Source organism: Plectrocnemia conspersa, unplaced genomic scaffold, assembly GCF_051122295.1.
Source record: "Plectrocnemia conspersa isolate PC_06_02 unplaced genomic scaffold, ASM5112229v1 ptg000005l, whole genome shotgun sequence".
Taxonomy (NCBI): Eukaryota; Metazoa; Arthropoda; class Insecta; order Trichoptera; family Polycentropodidae; genus Plectrocnemia; species Plectrocnemia conspersa.
Window position 1 is genome coordinate 32,702,509 of NW_028277169.1, and position 22,492 is coordinate 32,725,000.

At 30.6% G+C, this 22,492-nt stretch overlaps 1 protein-coding gene across 3 annotated transcripts in view; it reads right to left on the reverse strand.

Moving 5' to 3' along the window:
• The window catches only part of LOC148235453 (uncharacterized), a 598,142-nt gene that overhangs the window by 574,754 nt on the left and 896 nt on the right, over nucleotides 1-22,492 (reverse strand). The window lies entirely within an intron of this gene.

Consider the following 22,492-nt stretch of genomic DNA (forward strand, 5'->3'; position numbering starts at 1 on the left):
CTTTGGCAAGGATTCGTTTTCCACATAAGTTAAACAAGCGTCATTGTTTTTAGATAAAATCTATAAATCTAACGATTTTTTTGTAAATAAGATAAAAAATATAATGTCATGGAAAGTGACTATTAAACATGTATTAAATTATATTATTATCGCATTTTTTAGGTTTTAATAAATGATTTACCATTGTTCGCGTTTGTTTATGTTTTATTTATTAATGTGCGTAAATATTGACCTTTATTATTGTATTGTAAATGATAGGTCTATAAAAAGATTTTCTATGTACATATATAAAAAATACAGTAATAATATAAATATCATACATAGTAAATATTTTTTCATATTTATCGAGAATTTGAGATGAATTTCTAATTTCTAAAAAAATATTTAGCATCATAAAATGCTTAACACTACTCAGATGTTTTATAACATCGTTGATTTAAGTTTTGTACATTTTATAAATCATATTTGCTTTGACTTAAACAAACACTTTATATTGTGTTTTTTTTTTAATGGCAACAGTTTATCATTTATTATTAACACGTATCGTGCCACAGTATATATTTAGTTTAAAAAAAACTCACTGCGCCATTTAACAAATTATATAGTATATTATTTGTTTATATATAGGGGTGATAAATAATAGTTTATTTAAAATAAAAACTATTATATTATAGTATGTTATTTAGTGCGTGGGTCACTGGTCACCCCCACGGCGCACGGTAATACCAAAAATCCATTGTAATGGGTTGTGCCATGAAACATAAGAGCTTTAATTACTAATCCTTGTCTAAAATATAACAAGGAATACAATAATTTGAGGGCCATCCAAATTTTTGTTTTAGTCACAAATAGTCATACCCTTAGAAAAAAATATATTCTATTATATCTATTCCAGTAATTTAGGGCGAGTTTAGAACCACCCCCACGGCGCACGGTAATACCAAAACTCCATTGTTATATGTTGCACCATGAAACATAAGAGCTTCAATTACTAATCCTTGTCAAATATATAACAAAGAATACAATAATTTGAGGGCCATCCGACTTCTTTGTTTTAGTCACAAATAGTTATACCCTTCGAAAAAAATATATTCCATTATATCTATTCCAGCGAGTTTAGGCGAGTTTAGGACCATCAGACTTCTTTGTTGAAATCATATAATATATATCTGTAAACTGAAAAAAATATACCCCTTTTCTACTGTATACATATATGTATTTAATTTATGGTGACATTTGTCTTATACAATAAGCAATGAGAATGTGTCTCTAGACAATATAATCATATTTACATGAGAATCACCCCAGTATAATTTTGTCTAATTGTTTACTTCCAGGAATAGAGAGGCGTTACCAATATTCAGTAACAAACCAATAGGATTATTTCTAAAATGTTATTGGCTTAGATCAGTGGTCGGCAAACTTATTAGCCAAAGAGCCAAATATGTACATTACAACGATTAAAAAAAAATTGAGAGCCAAATTTATTTATTAATTTAGCAAACCTTTATTATAATTTTCCAAATCAACACAAAGACGTTCAAATTTAGAGCTCCATATTTCCTTGTTTTTTAAATTCGGCGCGTAAATGCCGGTGGACATTTGTGCCAGAGCCGCACTTAAGGGGCCAAAGAGCCACATGCGGCTCCGGAGCCGCACTTTGCCGACCTCTGGCTTAGATAATTCTTTGACAATTGTATAAATATGAATAATTTAATTTTTACTCATCATTTTAACCTGACTTGCAAGAGTATACTATTCTGAAATATTTCACGTATAAGTATTCGCGAATATACAATATATTTTTTTAAATATTGTTGCTCTCATACCTACTTTTTGTGGATACATCTTGATTTCGATATATAAAATAGGTTTGTAATTTTTTTATCTTTCTTTTATAAATCTATTTTTTGCAAACATTTTTATTCGGTTTTATTAAAAATATTTTTCAGTTTTGTCCCCTCCAAATATGGCAAGCTGTGTATCAGATGAAGATAGTGATTAATTTACTGGTATCAGTAATATTATCCATCGTCGGCAACTATTGCCAGAAGAAAATAGTGAAAGTGATACGGAAAGAAGTGATAGTGATATAATTGTTTCTAATGAATGGTTCAATCCTGTGGGTGCAACTAATGTGCCACCATTTGTGAGTCTATCCAGAGTCAAGGCTGACATTGCAGCGACGTTGTTTCATGGGAAGCCTAGTGAATTTTTCCAACTCTTAGTAACAGACGATATGTTCGAAACGATCGCAATTGAATCAAATAGATTCGCCACGCAAGTGCTGGAAGGCAAGGTTCTTGGATCATCTTCCAGGCTACATTCTTGGTCATCCACTAACAAGAAAGAAATGAAGAGGTTTTTCGGCCTGCAGATATGGATGGGATTAGTCAAACTTCCCAGTTTTTATCTATATTGGAGTAAAGATATTGCATTCCGACAAAGATTTCCACAATCTGTCATGAGCCGAAATAGATTTGAAATATTACTTTAAATGCTACATTTCACAGACAACACGACTGCCGACCCAGAAGATCGATTAGCGAAAGTGAGAAACATTATTTATTTTCTAAATGAAAATTTAAAAAAATATTACGATCCGAAAGAAAGCATCTGTATTGATGAAAGCATGATTCCATTTCGAGGAAGCAAATAAAAAAAAAAGAAGTGGTCAAATTTAGCGAAGGTCACCGGTGACCTCTGGGGCACGATACGTGTTTTAAGAACTTTAATAAAAAGTTGTTCCTAGAAATTTTTTATGTTATTATATATAAAAGCGGTTATCCTAAAAATATGTGTTATTAAAAATTAATAACAGATAAAAAAACGGTATTAAAATATTTGTTATATAAGTAATAATATCAATAACTAATAACTACCTAATTTAATGGTGATTTTATTACAAAAAAAAACATCTTTAAAAAAAATTAATCACACATATTAACTTTTAATAGAATAAATATGACACAGATTAACAAATACTTTTTATGTAACATTTTAAATTTTTTTGTTAAGTGAAGAATGTTGAATTTAAAAACTTTAAGTTATCATAAAAAAATATATAAAATTCAATTAATAATATCTTACAGCAAAAAGATTTTTTTTACACCTAAGACTTTTTGTTTTTTTAATTTGTATCGTGTATAGTAGATCAAAATTATTGACTATTAAAAAAAAAAATTCCGATCGATTAACACAGATGAGGTTTACCTAGATTTTTTTAATCTCACGGATAAATATCGTGTGATAATTAATTAAAATGAAGCTCGTACATATTAGGTGATAAAAGCTCTCTAAAAATGAGCTACTTTAGCTGACAGAAAATATATTATATGTGTTCGACGACAAAGAAAGAAATAATTTTAATCTAGAGCTCAAAACTTAACTTGATACTAACATAGTTTTTTGAATAAAGCAAAAGTTTTGGAAAAAGAAACCATTTAAAACTTCATCTGAACAACTATAATTTATTAGATTTTTTATGCATATTGCTCGATTTTTCTTATCTTAACACATTACTGTCCGTTCACGCGTTTTTGTGTGATCATTTCGTTCACGCGATTTCAGTGTTAACATAACGTAACGGAAGCTGGTAAAAAAACGATTTTAACTTGCAGTATAAAATATAACTTATATCAATACATACATTTATTATTATTTTGGTAGCTTGTAAGCTATGTCACATTTTGTCAAACATTTTTACGTTTTTTTTTTTACAAAAATAGCGGACTGTAATATAACTTGGAAAATTTAATTTTATCGATTTTTGAATCTAATGAATCAAATATATCTACAAACATAGTAAAATATTAAACTGTCAAAACAAAAAAAAAATACTTTTTTTTTACTACCAAATAAAAATAATAATAAAGTATGTATGTGATTTTCTTAGCCTTTTAAGCGGTATCGCCGTACATGTACGGCGGTCGATCTTTCACTGTTTTGAGGTATCCCAGATAGTTATTTATTTTTTATTTTATACATCATTATATTTATTAATTATTTTTTTAAATTTGATTTATTGTAAATGATTTTTATATAAAATAATACCAATAAATTAAAGAGTACGAAATAAATATTGAGAGCCTGTGAACTGATAAGACAAGTTAAAAAAAATTAACGGAAAATTATGATATTAAGGTAGACTGCGGAAATGGAAGCAAATCTTGATCAGCTGCCAATAAACCAAAACAGTCCAATTCAGTAGTGCATTGACACATTTAGAAAAATGGGAAGGCTTGGAAACAAGGTTTATGGGTTCCACACGAGTTGAGCGAAGAAAACAAGACGGCACGTAGCCGCATATCCCAAGAGTTTCTGTATCTTGAAGCTGATCGCCTTTTCTCGATCATTTAATAACTGGAGATGAGAAATGGGTGTTGTGCGACAACAATCATCGTAAAAAGCAATGGTTAACCAAAGGTGCAATGGCAAAACCTACCTCATAGCTGACTCACTGTAAAAAAAGTTATTTTGTGTGTACGGTGGAATTGCATAGGAATTGTTCATTACAAGACTTTAAAATCTGGCCAGACAATAATAGAAAGCTTTCATTATAATCACCTGGATCGTTTGCACAGGGAAGTAAAAATGACCATACTTGGCAATAGTCAGAAAATTCTGCAACACGACAATGCGCGTCCTCGTGTAGAAAAATTGACTCGCGATAAAATCAAGGAACTTACTGTGAAGTTTTATCTCATTCATATTATTCTTTAGACCTTTCTCTTTCCGATTACGATTTATTTCGATCGATGCAACACTTCTTAAATGAAAAAAATGCAGATGATGTGAAAAGGAGCTATCGAAATATTTTGATTTAAAGCTAATGGAATTAAAATTACCGAGAGGTGGAAGAAGGTTATATCTTTAAAAATAAATTATATTTTGAATCAATAAATTAAAAATAAATATTTTTCTGTTTCATAGTGAATCAAAAATATTTTGTCAAGATAAATTTGTTAAAAACGATCACTTTTTAAAGAGACATAATCATAACAGAACTTTTCCATATAAATATAACCAAAAATTATGCTTATAAATGTTGATATCTAACAAAGCAAATACTTCTAGACAATTAATTATATTACGTTAAATATTATATAATAATTTTAGTTTAACCTTTTGCGTTGCAGATTTTCCGAGCTATTGTCAATTTATTCCCATCGATCATTTAACGCATTATCCTATTTCGAAACCGATACGTCATCTGATTCTCTGCGAAACGATCCGAAAAGGCAGAAACTCTTCCCAGAATTATTGGTTAAACGGCGAAAGCTCTCAAACGCACGCGTATCAAATTAATAAGCTGAATCGTAGCAGGGCGTAATTCGCAATATAGATATAATACACATATCCCATTGCCCCGAGGGTAAACACGACTACTGACAAACACACGCATGTATAACATATTATGTTATTATGTATAAATTAGTTTTCTAACTTTGCACGCTTGACATTGGGCGATGAGGAGCTAATCATTCGATACGTTTACCAGACAATCAAAAAAGAGGAAACGTGCCATTGGCATTCTAACCGAACTACTTTGACTTGGCAACGCAAGTCAGAACACACAAAACAAATGTGTATACATAATTATACATAGTACATACATGATACATGCATCTACATATATGAAACTTTGACTGAAATAATTTTGTTGTTCGACTTGGACAATGTTTGCGACTTTACTTATTTGATTGGCGTATTTGCAAACAATTTGCATTAGCGGTAATGCCAAAAGCAGAGTTCCCGTTCAAATGTAGCTCCATCATTTGGGTATATTATAAACCATGTGTAAATTCTACTAGTATATGCATTGATTGATACGTAGAAATGTCAACGATTTTCTAAGAATTTGCGTCCTTGCGAGTGTACCCAAGGCATTAAGGCATAAGCATTAATTTCTAAAGACGGACCTTCACACGAGAAAGACATTCCACTGTAGCACCTGGTGCCGCAAAACTTCGACGGTAAAGTATATGCTCCGCGAAACCCTTGATTTATGACGCGGCGTATGCCATGGCTGCGGCATTGCGTTGTTATTCCTCAGGTGACAAAAACAAAAACGCTCACGGTGACAAACGCGGTGACACCTTCTTCTGCTCTTTGCCAAAGGATAAAACGTAGCGGGTATAAATCGCATATGTGTGTGAGTATGTTTGGGGGAACTCAGACCTCCGGGACGTAAATCCGAACGTGGGGAAATACAAAAATTTAATAAAAACCTCGGATCAAAAAAGAAGCTGCGGCAAGGTCCGCGCACGTCGATGCGAGATTTTTATTTTTACGACGTATCGCTCCGATTTGATATATAATACGACGTGTCACAAAAAAATGTACATGAAAAATAAATATTCGCATAGACGAAATTATTAAGTGAAAATGTTCGAGAAACATTAGTTAAATGCGGACCTTGAACAAAATTCCGAATGCAAAGCTCGAGACTATAAGCGTATCTACAATAAATGATATATACTCTGATCCTTCATTATTCTGTAAAATTGGTAAGTATTGAAAGTATGCACGCGAGTCAGTATTGGTTAAGGCAAAATATAAATTTTCTGTTTCATCAATTGAACCACTCTTCTATTCACAATTAAATAGATAAATCCATGTTATTTAATTATAAAAAAATAGTATTTCGGCACGCGATAAAGAAATTAAACCGTCTAGGAAAAAAACTGGTTTCTTTACAAAAATGGGACACCACCGTGAGAAAACTTTTAACAGCTCAAGTCGCAAAGTGCTCGTCATATAATTATTTATTTATTAAAATTATGTCAATCGTGACCTGGCAGGTTAACATAATGCGTCAAGATTGGCAAAAGTATAAAATATATTACAAATTTAAAATACATATAAATATATACATATATATGTATACATGCATACAAATTCATATACGCACACACATATAAGTAAAAACACGAAAATAAGATAAAAGAACAGACACAAATCATCTCAACAGGTGTGCATTGTCCCACACGAATTGAACCAAAACCCTTTATGTGCACGAGAAAATGTCAATATCTCTATGCACAGTATTGAGCAGATGAACGGCCTTTGCCAGAGAAGAGTTGGCAAGTGCTCCAGCTCTAGACTTTACAGGTAAGAACAGTAAACGCGACCGAGAATTATAACCACCTCCTAGAGCCCACGTTTGGAGCTGCTCGAGCACCGAAGAGTTGTCTACGATATCTTTGAGCAATTTCCAAAAAGAATTAAGATCCTCCTGCAGGTCGAGGGAATCCGAAATCGACTGCACTTTCTTGAATATTTTCAAGTCATCTGCATATAATAAAAAAAATAATGATGCATTGCTGTTTCTATGTCATTAATGAACAATAGAAACAGCAATGGACCCAAGTTAGATCCTTGGGGTACTTCAGTAGAACTCACAATTCAGTAACAATTAAAAAAAATCAGCTAGCTAACAACCAACGGCAATTTGCTTCAAAAAAAACTTGTACCCTTTTGTAATTGGTCATTCTACCAAAAAAAGGGACGGACAATAAAATCTTCCATCGAGGGGCCATACATATAAATACGGGAAAGTAGGCAACCAAAAATTACTTTTCCCTCAGACACTTAATCTAAGGATTTTTAGCGATAATCACACTTAAACATTCATTTTGGAGTTCAAGGCATATAAACTTCAAAAGCTATCCAACTTGGACTACATCAGTCCGCTTCTCTCTTCGCATCCACTGGTCCAGCTTGACATCTGGAATCCAGAGCAAACTCACACTAAAGACACCTGGAGCCTATATACTTTTATACAACATACTTTTTCTTAACAAAATAAACCCCCTGAGACAATAAATTTTTTGTTTAAAATGTTTTTTTGTGGTCAACAGGATTTCTACTTTTATCTGTTTATGTATACTGACAATAAAAATTTAATATACTGTAGAATTGTAAGGTATAAATAAAATATAGTAAAACGGGTAAATATGATCAAATGCTACTTTTAGATGTGCCATAAAAATATTTTTATTAGTACATATTAGTCATATTTATTAAATCGAGCTTTAAAAAACTATTATTTTAATGTTATATTTTTAATTTGATGGTGTATATTAGGACTTAAGCGGATAAACATTTTGATGATTGCACTATACAACAACTTTGCACTTTTTTGCCACAAACATAAGATAAATGTGTCATCTCAGCTGTACTAAAAATTAGCTAGTAAGAAAATGATTACAGAAGTAGACTTTCTACATCACTAGGATAATATTAATGATCAATCAAAATATTTTAAAAAGATTTTTCTCTATCGACTTCTAATATCTAGAAATATACTTCTAAGTTTCAAATTAAACAATTAATTATCATTAATTTAAAAAAACATAATTTAAATTTATGTTATAGTGTTTTATTAATCACTCAAAATATTGAAACAGTGTTCTAATATTTTGGGTGTATGAATGTACACTTTTGCATTAATTTTTATTGTTAAATGTTAATAAATTAGCAAATCGGTGATATAGATCGATGCCTCATATGAACCAAAATGTTTTCCATTACAATAATATCTGAGAGATCGGAATTTGTTATTATTATATAATTATAATTTTGATCGCTCATAGCAAATAAAGTTTTCCTAGATTTTTCTTATCTCACGGATGAATATCACGATGATTAATTAAAATCGAGTGAGTCGTCAATCACTAGGTATAAAAATAAGCTATTTCAGCTCATAGAGAATAATATATATAAATAAATAAAAATATGTTTGATGGACATTTAAAAGTTTCCCCATAATTTACCGTATAATGGGCTACTTTTAGTTGCGCCATAATAATTTAAGCATACATTGTAACTAGCAGTTTAGTATTATTCTATATTATATAACATAAACTGTATTCGTTATGAAGTACAAGAGAAAGACGCTTTTAAAATTAGCCTAATAAATAAAAAAAATAGATTATTTTTTCAAAAAAGTATTAAAGTTGTGTGATAAAGTTAGAATAATAAAATAATTTTGATATGTACATTTAATACTAATTAAGTTATGCTTTTGTATTATATCTGTTAACTTTGTCGTTCAATTTCACCAAACTAGTACATATTCAAAATATTCGTTAAATAAATTAGAAAGCCTATAAACCTAAAATCAATACAGCGCGTATCATTAATTTTCACAGATCCTTCGGATTAATTGGTTTAATGATATTCTAAGTGTATAATTAATATAACGTTTATATTTAATAGTATTTAGTTAAACAAGTTGAAGTTAATTTATGGCGTATATCTAATATTAGAAGCGTAATATAAAATTTCGTTAAATGAATCGATTTAACGAAATTTATACACACAGATTTATACTACAGATCATATTCATAAACAAAACTTATGAACCTAAGAAAATAATATAATAAAAGCCGAGTTAAAATCAGATAGTCCGTTTCTGAAATAATGGGGGAGTATAATAAAAAATAGTTGTGATAAAGGTATATTAGTTCAAAATAGATGCGCGTTGAATAATCAATATTGGCAATAGTAAATTATATGTATACTGTCACGTTTCATTGACACATTTCGATTCACACCATTGTGTGCCTAAATAAATATCATTCATAAATGAAAATTGAATGCAACACTGAACACCTGTCTATTCAAATATCGCCCACAACTTAAGATGCACTCAACGAGCTTTATAACAAATTGAACCAAAAGCCACCCACCAGAACTATTCTAAGCCGCAAGGGTTAAGGGTTAAGGCCTCGTTAACCCATATAACATTAACCGTACAATCGCTCACTGAACCCACCCCGCTTTCAATGGTTTTTACTTAAATCAATTAGGTTTCCAAATAATATTCAATTTTAATACAATAACCCGTTTATGATGATTAGAGTTTACACGCGCCTTCTCTTTGCACATATAATATACTCGAACATGCATATGTCAATCGAATTACTTTACATCATATTCTGACAGGTCTTATTTCCAAAAAGCGAATACGGAACGACAAATTCAATTGACTAAATTTGGCATGTCATATTTCACATCGACGGCACATTAGATTGTACATATATGTTATATAGTAAATATATTTAACATATTTCTGACATTGGGTTGCATAATGTAACATATATTTAAGAAATTTTCCATTTCAGATTGGCGGCTGAAGAATATCGCATATTTGCATACACATACGTAGGTCGTTCAACAAATAACTAAGCTTTTATTTATTTTATTTTTGGGCTTTAATTTTAATTAACAACAGCACAATAGACAATGATATGTTTATCAATTAGTTATGGGTATATATCAGTGGCGTACGGTGGGTGTTAATATTGGGTGTGTTATAAAAAATAAAAAAAAGTACATTTTTTCATTTTTATTAGCCGAGCTTTTTCCCATATAAAAATAAATAAATAAACACAAACTTATAATTATTTATATATAAAATCTAATCTTCTTTTTTTGATCATAAATTTTTCTATCACGCTGTCATATAAAGTGCTCTTCTTTTTAATATCCATAAGGATCCCTTTTTCTATTGAAATCAAGCTAAGCCACATAGCCTTTCTTGGCCTTGGGTACTTCGATAACAAATATTAATTCGTTTCAGAGCAGAAAATGAACGTTCTGCTGAAGCAGTACTGCTTGGAAGAGTTAATATTAGTTTGCCTAATTTATCTATTTCCTGAAAACCTGACTCAAAATTATTTGTGTTCATAAATTGTACAAGCTTATGAACAGATTTCTCTGCAAATTCAGGCAAATGATAAAGAACAGCAAGCTCATTTATTAAACTTATATAATCAAATAATGTTCCATAGAATTGTTGCAGTTTGGTAAGTAATTCATTTGGAAATTTTCCCTTATATTGCTCATATTTTTCTTTCTCCAGAAGGTAAAAATATTCCAATTTGGACATTGAAAAAAAACGGTTTTTCAATTTGCTTACATATATTATCAACTATTGTATTAAATAGTTGGCAAAACGCGTGCTTTTCTTCAACAAGCAAATCATTACTCAGTCTTGGATAATTTTCTTCCGTTACATAAGAATCCCATAATGTTTCATAATTATTTTCCTGTTCATGTCTGAGTTGTTTCAAAATCTTCCAAAAAGCTAAGAAAACCTCGTGCTTTTATTAGTGTCGGGGTCCCATAGTTCACAATTTTTCGCGACGTCTCGAAAAAAGTCCGTAAATTCATTTCTGTATTTTTGCACTGTGTTACTTAACCGTGATGTATAATTCCATCTTGTAGGTGTAACAGAAGGAAGTCTTCTAGCTACAAACTCTTGTCAAGCATTTATTCGTTTGGAAGATTTCTAAAAGAATGCAGACAATCCATTTAAAGTTTGAAAGAATGATTTGCACACTTTTATATTGGAAAGACCTTGTTGTAATGTTAAATTCAACATATGAGCATAGCAGTGTGTAAAAATGGCCAATGGATAAACTTCGAGTACTTTGGCTTGCAAACCATTAATATGCCCACTCATTACACTCGCCCCATCATAAGTCTGTCCAACTAATTTTTCTTGAATTTGAAATTCTTCAATTATATTTACAACGTGGCAAAATAAGCCATCGGCTGTTTTATCAGAGCTAACGTCTGTAAAGCCAATAAACTGCTCGTAAACTTTACCTTCATAAACAAAACGCAAAACTGTTGAGAGCTGTGAGTTCGTCATTATATCTGAAGTTTCGCCAAGAATAATAGCGACAAAATTTGCTGAATTTACTTTTTCCTTAATATGATCTTTAATAACATCACCAATTGCTTCAATTATGTCATTCTGTATGGATGGGGAAGTACCACGAAACACCGTTGCAGTATTTAAATGAGTATCCAAAACAGAATCGTATTCTCGAAGTGCATTTAAAAATTCAAGGTAATTTCCTTTGTTTAGTGAATTACAGGACTCATCGTGGCCTCGAAAAGGTTGTTTTTGTTTTCCTAGATATACTACTGCGTCAATCATTCGCTTTAATATTTCTCTATTTTTATGAACTTGTTCATTATGTTGACTTATATTAGCTTCACGTTGAGCGTCAATCATGACTTTAATTTGTTGTTTTCCAAACATTTTGAGAGAAAAAAATGATTGAACGTGTGACTGCGCTCTTTTGTGTTTTTTCAGTGCCGTTATCAGATGACTAAGGTCAGCAAATCCACTTTTATTCCACACGCTTCTTTCTTTGGAAAACAATAAACATGGCCAACAGAACAATCTAGATCGAAGTTCGCAGCCTGTTAACCACTCAGTTCGTTCATATGATGAAAATGAAAAATGTCTTGTATATTCACATTTATTGTCTTTATGCTTCATAAATAAATTGGGAAGAGGTGGACGTGGTTTGCCAATTTTGATGATCTTCAATTTAATTTCATAACTTCTTTTTGAAAATGGATTATTCAAAATATCTTCAACAGTATTCTTCATCATTATTGGGGTAAATAAAAAAATATAATCTAGAATAGAAAATTAAGTATTGATCATAGGTAAATAAGATATAAAAAATGAGTGACAAAATATAAAAAATGAGTGACCTGTTATTGTGATATAATGTAATAAAAAAGCAGCGACGGACTCAAGAGTTTTTGAAGTACGTGCACCAAATTCGAGACCAATTTTACTACTGAGCGCTGCCAGCCGACAGAACGACTTCAGCCGTTAAATCTCGGAACAATTTACTTTAGTCGGCCGCCGCACTCAAAGTCGGCGCGCCACATGAGTAATACATAGCGTGTCGGTCGCGCGGAAACTTTTAGAGCGAATGACAAATACCAATGCATACTATACACTGCATATTAAAATTTTATAATTTTGCATACTACTGTATGCAAAATGATGTCGTTTTATGCCCTAGATTTTCTAAATTTCTAAATTTATATTTTAGATGGTTTTGCGGGTGTGCGCCGCACACCTAGCACACCCTGAATATACGCCCCTGGTATATATAGTACCTTAAAATGAACCGGAAGCAAATTTACATAACGCATACGTTAGACGTAGAGCGTCTTGACGACGTCTCGCGTCTCTTTCTAGCATTCACTCGCCTCTTTCTAGCGTCTTGGTGACGTCTTTCGAATGATCGTCCAAGCGGTCTTTGAATTGTCGGCTTATTCCTTTATCCATTGATTCAGGTGTTTAGCTTTTAACAAATTAGCTCGATAAGTATTATTTTCGAGCTGAATGTGTTGGAAAGAAGCGGGAAGAGCGCTCATATTTGCGATGAGCAGCAAAATTGCGCGCGCGCAATGCGCGAGGACGCCGCGCCGCATCCCCATCCACGCGGTCACAGCGGCGTTTGAAGCGACGCCTGTGCGAATTTGTGGAACTAGAGTCGGCGTCGCGTCGCGTCGGCGTGAAACGTCATCGTGACGTCACCAAGATGCACACGAGTGTTTTGTGAATTCGCGAACCGGAAACACGAAACACTTATCTAAATCGTAACCTATTAAAGATATATCCATAATTATTGGTTGAATGTATCGGAACTTTACTATCACTTACTTAAGAGTATATTAATATTGTTTCTAGTGTTTACTTAGCAAATTGACCATGAGCTTTCGTAGTGAAAATATTTATAAAAAAATAACGACAAATCATCTACAATTAAATTTGAATAAAAAAATAAATTATTGTTTATTTGTAAATCAGGTTATTGACAAAACAAATTTTACAATCTTTAAATAAATAAATGGCAAACTGTGGCATAAAACTGCGGTTGTATATTTGCAAAATATTCAATAAAAAAATAAATAATGAAAACTCTTATATGTGGCTTAAGGAAGAAAGCATATTTAGTCGTTTACCTGCTAAAAAAAACGTCATTGACTAATGAAATGCGTTTAACAAGCATAAAATAAAACAATAGATATTTTTAGATTAAAGAAAAGTGACTCTAAAGAAAACATAAAAAACAGATCAGATTACGGATGTATTACATTAATCATTAAGTTCGCGAAAGATATATTCAAGCATCTGTGCGAAATCCAGAGAGCCAAATGATGTGGAGGTGCTTCTTATATTCCGGAATGGAAGGTATACACTTCATTGACGGAATTTTAAAGGCGCGGTGGATTAAAAATCTATGCATGTTTTGTTATACAATAGAGGGAAAAGCACGTGTGCTCTAATTTTTACTGCAATTTTATTGATGCTTCTGCCCCCTGTTATCAGGGTGAAATAGTCAACTGTGTTTTTTTTTTTATTAATTCTGATACGTTTCGTAATTTAAAGTAAAATGTTCTAGAGGTGCTTTTTATGTTTTAGAATGGAAAGTTTCCACCTCATTGACGAACAATAAAGACAAATATGGATTAAAAATCTGCCCTTGATTTTTTTGTCTCATAGATAAATAAGCACGCGTGCTCTAAATTAATATGAAACTTCAATAATACTTTAAAATCCTATCATCGGTATAACATGTCAATAATGTTTTTTATTATCTATTCTAATATGTTTCTAAAAAACTGTGCTAAATCCAGAGAGTCAAATGATTTGGAGGTGTTGCTTATATTCCGGAATAGAAGGCAACAGTGGAGGCAGAGGATTATAAAACAATTATTTTTCATGTATATTCTTTTGTAATATACGAATTTAAAATATTTTCAGACTATATGATGTTTTAGAATTAAATAATAATTTTAAGTATTTTTGGCTTAATACCGAAATTTGACTGTTTTATAATTTTTTATGATAGATACTTCAATAAACATTTTCAGTTTAAAAAGTAAATATAATGTTAATAACATATTAAATATAATGATTTGAAAGTAACACTATTTTGATCGTGTTTAAGAAAGCTGAATTATTATTTTTTATAATTAAAATTTAGCGTTATATTTTGTGGAGTTTCACCACCTACATACCCTACAATGTGTTATGCTGTTGATCGAAAAAACGAAAAGATAGATCAACACGTCTCGAAAGTCGTGACCAAAGATTTGCGTAATTCAACAATCAGTACCGCCAAAGAAACTACTCTTTGTTTGGAAAGGACGCGCGCTAGACAGATATATATTACTATTGTTGTTCAAATCTGTGGTTACCGAATGCTTTAGTGGCCATCTGAGCGGGTTCCATTTATGCGTGAACACATTTCGAGGGGAAGGGGTGTTCATAAAGCAATGGAATTGACTCATAAAGATCCTTATCTGCGGTTCGCTAGAGCTCTTTCAAACCCAATATATAAAAGACGTGACACGGATCGTCAAGAGAGCATCGCGAGAACACATCACGATAATCTTTGCCACTCTACTGAAATCTCAGCCGACAATAATACAACTGAACACTCCATTTAAACTTTTACTACACGCTTTTCGGCGTCTATAAAACTGCAAAGTCACATCCGTTCAGCTTTACAGCTAGAAAATTGTATGATCCCTAATTGTACGTGTTTCATAATATAATAAATATTTATAAAATCTACTATTTCTGGTGGGTACTGTACTTTGTGTTAACAATGTAACATATATTCAAGACATTAACCTTTCTAAATTGCAGGCGGAAAACTATCTCCTGCAAAGCTCTTTATTCTACAATAAATGTTTTGTTTTTAACTTTCTCAATAGTCTCTCAATATACAAGCTTAGCAAACCATCTCAAGATTATTGCAACCGGACGTCAAAATCATAAAACCAGACCGGTCATTGTGGTTGAGATTTTTGTACATACCATATATTTATTTACCTTGGCGTTTCTTGGCAGAATTGCCAGCTGTAAAACGAGTATGTACGTGTTCAGCGTTTCTTAAACTTCCAGTCAATTCGAATTGTTTTTACTGCTATCACAGAAGTTAGGCCTATTATCTAGACTGTTTTCACTTATATTATATTCGCGGTCGTAAAATGATTATAATCGCCACGCTCGGATGGTTATTGCCAAACGCAAAAACACAGATAGGAATAGTTTGATTTACGAACAAAACTTTAAAATTGTACGCCAATACTGTGTACAACTACCTACTTCTATAATAAAGTTTTAACTTTTGTGCAAACCGAGGGAAAAAGTTACGCGAGCACATGTGTCGTTTCCCATTAAATTTCTTTCCGGAAAGATAGTGGCATTAAAAAATAACAAAAATTTAACTGTGGGAATCGACGAATGATATAAAAAGTCGCAATCGTACCTTATCGGATTTTTTCGTAAATATTATGTGGAAGTACATTGATAGTACTTATTATCAGCTGTTAAATTTTAGTTTACTTTAGAAGTTAAAATCGAAATCTTGCATCAACTTGTAAGATAACATTTTTAAAATACCTAAAATTATCAGATTAAAAGTTGCCTAAATATGTTTACAATACCAATAGGATAGAAATATTCTTATATTTATACATAGAGGCTAAAAAACACATTAAAATGTTTTCAAATCATCAACTTATTACACCTAAGTAAACGCTAGTTGTACTTAAAAATATTTTTAAATAAACTTGGAATATTCTGTTTTATGAAATGATTATCAATTAATTGAAGACAAGAGTCGAAAGCTCCGTGACGAAATATTTATGGCTCATCTAAAATAGGATTATAGTTAATTCATTGCCTATGGGAATACTTTCAAACGCAATTCAAACTATTTATCTAATAACTATAAACTACATTGTATTAAAATAAGTAAAACGAATTTCACATGAATTATATAAATAGCAATTAATTAATCTAAGTAATCCGAAAGATATTTGAGAATTGATTTGGTTACCACAAAATGGCGGATGGTGTTGCAATCCGCGGGGTAAATATTGAGATGCGCATGCGCGAGAGGCCCGCGCATGCGCATTTCAATATTTACCCCTCGGATTGCACCACCATCCGCCATTTTGTGGTCGCGAGCTGATTAAATATCTGGAAGTCGGATGTGGGATCACCGAACCTCTGCTCCAATGCTTTTGTCAGTGATGACCACTCCTGTCTCACCTTTGGCTGAAGAGTCAACACGAAATCTAGCGCCTCCTCTCTCAGAGACGCGCACAGTGTTCGAGCAGACGAGCAGACGAGCAGAGTCGCGAAGGTGAATCCTCCCAGGGTCCGCAATCGAATATCGGATACTGCAAAGAAGCTCCTCCGTTTCTCAGCCTCGACGAAGAAGAGGCGTTCAGTAACGGCGTCCAACTGCGACTCCACGATTCCTCCGCGATTTCTGGGCATCTTGATGCAACACTTCTGATACCTTGCCTTGAGAAATGAAAGCACGCGAATTGTGTCTACCGGCGTCCTTGACTAAGGAGCGATAACGCTGCACCCCGATAACGGCGACCGACGCGCCCCCACTAGATCTGCGCAAGAGTTTCGCCGACGCGACGCCGTCAAGAGGCCCGCGCGTGCGCATTAAAATATTTACCCCTTAATTAGGTCAAAGCAAATAATTCGGTGCGCATAATTGAAAACAGCCGTTAGTTAAACGTTTTACTATTGATATCTTTTTTAATTCCCTACATAAATAATTGGTCTCTATAGTACGTCAATATATAGTCTGTTATTTATTTATTTATTATAAAACTATTTACTATACTAGCTGTTTAACGTCTTAAAACATAGGATTCTTCTAAGCAATATTTTAAATATTTATTATTAAACAAATTTAAAAACTGAGAGCTTTAAAAAATTCTTAATAAACAATATTTTGTGTGAATATTTTTGATTGTGCAAAGTTTTTATGTTGTGAACTGTCGATACTTTTCTGTTTTCCGAAGACATGTTAAAATATTTTTTTTTATTAGAATGTTTAGTTTTTTTTTCAGTAAAATTGTGCAAAATGAATGTGTTTAACTTACCTTATATTTTTAATAATTTATTACAAGAATCTTATGACATTTAAAAATAAACTAAATCAATACAATTAAATATAAAAAAAATATATCAAAACGCCTCCAGATAACAAGAAAGGTCGAACTTTTCCTTTTACAATTTGTTATTTGGGACATTTTGTTTCTCTAACTAATATTAAAAATGAAAATTTCATACAATTCATTTAAAATTAAATAATAAATGTAAAGTTAACACTGAAAGAACAATGGATCATTCAAATTTACCTCTCTATATTAAAACGTCTGCCCTAAGACTAGTACTAATATTTTAATGAATGAATAAAATGAGACAAATCAGTAAAAAATTAACTATTAAGCTAAATAAATTAATAAAATAAAATAAATAAAAAAATACATTTTTACTGGAACTAAGCAGTGAAATTTGTGAATCAATACATTTTAACTGAATGAGTGAAATCATATTTTTACTAGTGAAAATATAACTTTACTACTTTATTAGCATTCACTGGAACATATACCTATATCGTTTACAACATTGAATGTTTAGGGCTACTTTTAAACGCTTTACCTACATATATTTTGACCTAAATTACTAATCACTATAGATGAAATTTTACTATAATATATTCAATCGAACCAAACTGAACCAAATTCTTCGGTCAAAGGACGAAATTCGAACCGCAACCGCTCGGATCAGGATTCAGAGGACTTAACCACTGCCCCATTGGTGAGGATTAATTGCCGTAAATATCCCCTAGGCAACGTATCGATTGATACACATGTTACTATGAGGGTTTATTCGGATTTTAGGGGAAACAATATGCCAGGGGGATGGTAATGATACCGGCTCGTTACTATCGAAAAACAGTGTATATATTGTATATGTGTATACTAATAGAATAGTTTATATTATGTTGTTGTAGTGTAAATTGTGTGAACAACAGATTAAAGCTAATTAATTAAGGTATTGTTATATGTATGTTTGTATAAATAGCAATAAATTATCAAGTAGATCTTAAAATAACAAACGTTGCTAAGCCTGTGAGGAAAATTGAGTTAATGCAATAATTTGTCTGACTTCACAATGATTCATTAGACGTTATATAATATAAATCCCTTAGTAACCACAAATGGTCAGCATTTTTTATTGTGAAACTTGCGGTTTGATCAATTTATTAAATTGGATAGCCTGCCCGATAAGTTATCAAAATTGGAAATTAATATTAAATGGTATTTGATTATAAGTACACTTTGCAAATTAATATTTACGTATGTATTTTTTTATATAAAACAAAGCTATGACTTAGCATTAGATTATGTTGTATATAAATATATAAAAAAATTGTATATGATCGAAATTCATTATTAGTATTTCTTAATCTCTGTAAAATATTTTACTGCAAAGTGACTAATAACTGTATTATAATAAAATATAAATCAGACATGTATGTATGTATTGTCTAATATTAATCAAAATGCTTTTCGCATATAATGTGAGTTAAATCATTTATATTTCTTATGTTTAAAGAGAAAGGTAATTACATTTAATGGTAATGGTACTCAATAATTAGTCATGTTGAAATTAAAAAACAGTAACTTTTACATAAAACGGGCAATAATATTATAATATTCGGTTAGTTATTATAAGATTATGCCTAGCAACGCATGTTAATATTTTCTGTTGAAATAACATTTTGCTTAATTATAATTAATCATTTAATATGCTATTAAAACTCAATCTAAATTATAATTTACTGATTTTAAAGCTCCTGGCAGTTATAATATAATTTATCAATTTACTGACCTTACAATACAGCCATTTCTGATGTCTTACTATTTTAAACTATTTTTTACAAGGCAAGGTAATATTTTCAATAATAAACTGAAAAAAACAATTGAATTTAATAAACATATGTTTATATTTTATTAAATAAATTCAAACAAACATTTCTTGTTGCGACTTTTAATGCAATAAAAAAAAGCAAATTGAACAGTTAAACTACTTATAGATAAATAAATCGGTATACGTCCTTAATCCGTTCCAGATTCTTGGACTTATACCAAATAGGACGTATACCAAACGTATTTTTCGCGCGGTGTTGTAACTCATACAAGTTGCGCATGCGCGATGTGTCTTTTTGACTCGTACAAGTTCTAGCACGCACGCGGGTCGTATTCCAAACGAAGGTCTTATACCAAGCAAAATGTTTCTCGTCCAAACAGGACGTATACCAAGTTGGACTTATTCCAAATCGGACGTATACCGAGGTACCACTGTATATTCATAAACACAAAATAAAATATCTTAACACTTTACCTACCGCTACATTTAATTAGAAAGATTACACGAACTACCGGCACTTTTTTAAAAATATACACAAATTTTAATTGTTTGGATTCAATTTATATCTTTTGCTCCAGTGCACATAAAATTATATTTTTTTGGATATTGTTTAAAATTATCAAAATATATCATGGTATCGAGATCCGCTTTTATTCAACGGTTCTCAACACTAGGTCCGCGAAAAATTATTAATCATAAAATATTATAATTCGAAATTGTATTTACCAACGAATTATTGGAAACACATTAGATTAGCCAAATTTTTGATATTATTCAATTACGGTGAAGTTGAACCAACCTTTTTTGTAAAATTGAATAAAATTCATCAATGGCTCTCAACATTAAATAATTTTATTAAAAGCTGTGTCACTTTAATTATAAGCGAATTTTAACTTTAATTTGGTAGACATAGACATACTTGAAGATAAACATGTATTATGATTTTTTTGCAAAAATTAATTAGTGGTTCTCAAACTTATTTTATTTTATTAAATTCTAAGTGATTTAAAGACGCGAATCATTTTATTGTTAACCTTTAATTATATGTATATGACTGTAATTAAATGTCTACGACTATTTAAGAAAATGGATAAAAATTTAACGGTGATTCTCAAACTTTTTTCATATGATTAAATTCTAAAAGTAATTTAAAAAGCGAATCATTATATTATTTATTTTAATAAAATGTATATTATTGTAATTAAATGTTAACGATTATTCAAAAAATATGACAAAAATTAGCAGCGATCCTCAAACTTTTTTTATTTCATAAAATTTTAATAGGCATTTGAAAATCGAATCATTTTATTATCTCCCTTTCATTAGAAGTACATATATGATCGTAGTTGAATATTAACGATTATTTAAAAAAATCGACAAAAATTTAACGGTGATTCTTAAAAAAAAATCTTATTATTAAATTCTAAAAGTCATTTTAATATTTAACTTTAATTAGATGTATATTATTGTAATTGAATGTTTACGATTATTGAAAAAAAAATAATTCATCGACGATTCTCAAACTTTTTTTATTTTATTAAATTCTAAAAGGCATTTGAAAAGCGAATTTGATTAAAGTTTCAAAGTCAGTTGTTTAGCAATTCATTTTATTATTCGACTAAAACTTGTGTATATGTTTGTATATTTAATATTTAAGATTATTTTTAAAATGTCACCCACCAGAAACAAGCGCCTCATATTTTTGTACGTGGTAGACAAATAACAAATTGTTCATTTTTTACTCTAATTATAGTAGCTCATAACGATAAATATATTGTGAGTATAAACACAAAGTTTAATTATACACTGCTTAATTCTAACACATTTGAAATTTGTTTTTTATTTAGAACACAAAATACTAATATTTTTTTTTTTAAGTGATATGCTTAGAAACACTAAAAAATCGCGAAAAAAACACTACAAAATCTTAAATACCCACAATCGCAAATAAGAGTATGGTGTAATATATAATATTAGATTACTTTAATTTGAATTATATTTTTGATATATTTTGTAATGAGTTATTAAAGTATTATTTGGGGGGGGGCACAAATTTAGTTTTTGCCTGGGACGCCATATATCCTAGGGCTGGCCCTGTCTCTAGTGTTTTAATGAAATTTAGGGGTTTAATATAAGCCTAAATAATGCTGAACTTTTATTCTAATTATGTCAAAATGTTTCTAAATATTGAGAGCCACTTTATAACACATAGCCACTTAAAATGTACGAATGAAAATCATTATTTAATTAAATCAAGACGAAATCACTAAAAGTATGTCACAAATAATCCCTAACGTATTTTGAAATATATATACATATATAGCAATGGTTAGAAAATAGTTAGAATCATTTTATAATACACAATAATTTAAAATATAGGAATAAATTAATTATTTAAGACACTAGATTAATAACATAAAATTAAGCATAATTTTAGTTTAAAATAATTGAAATGGTTAAATATTTATTATAGTTACTTTATAATGCACAATAATTAAAAATATTGAAAGGGATATTATTATAAACAATATGAACGAAAACACTCATTCATATTTCGTTACATTTTTAGTTAGATAGAAATATTTCGAAATGCATCCAGACCATTTCAAGGTTATGCTTCATGGATAATAAACCATAAGGATTAAAAATACAAAATGTCATGCACCTTGTATTACAAAAGAAAATATTTTTTATCAAAGGTTGACAATTTGTCTATTGTTAAAATATCTATCTCTAATTCGAATTATTTTAATGCAAGTTGTTTGTTTATTTTTTGAATATCTATCTCTTATTCGATTTATTTTAATGCGAGTGACACGAAGGTCACCTTTGTAATAATGTTGACCTTCTAAAAATATAATGTCGATGATTTGAATTTTATTTATATGAAAAATATTA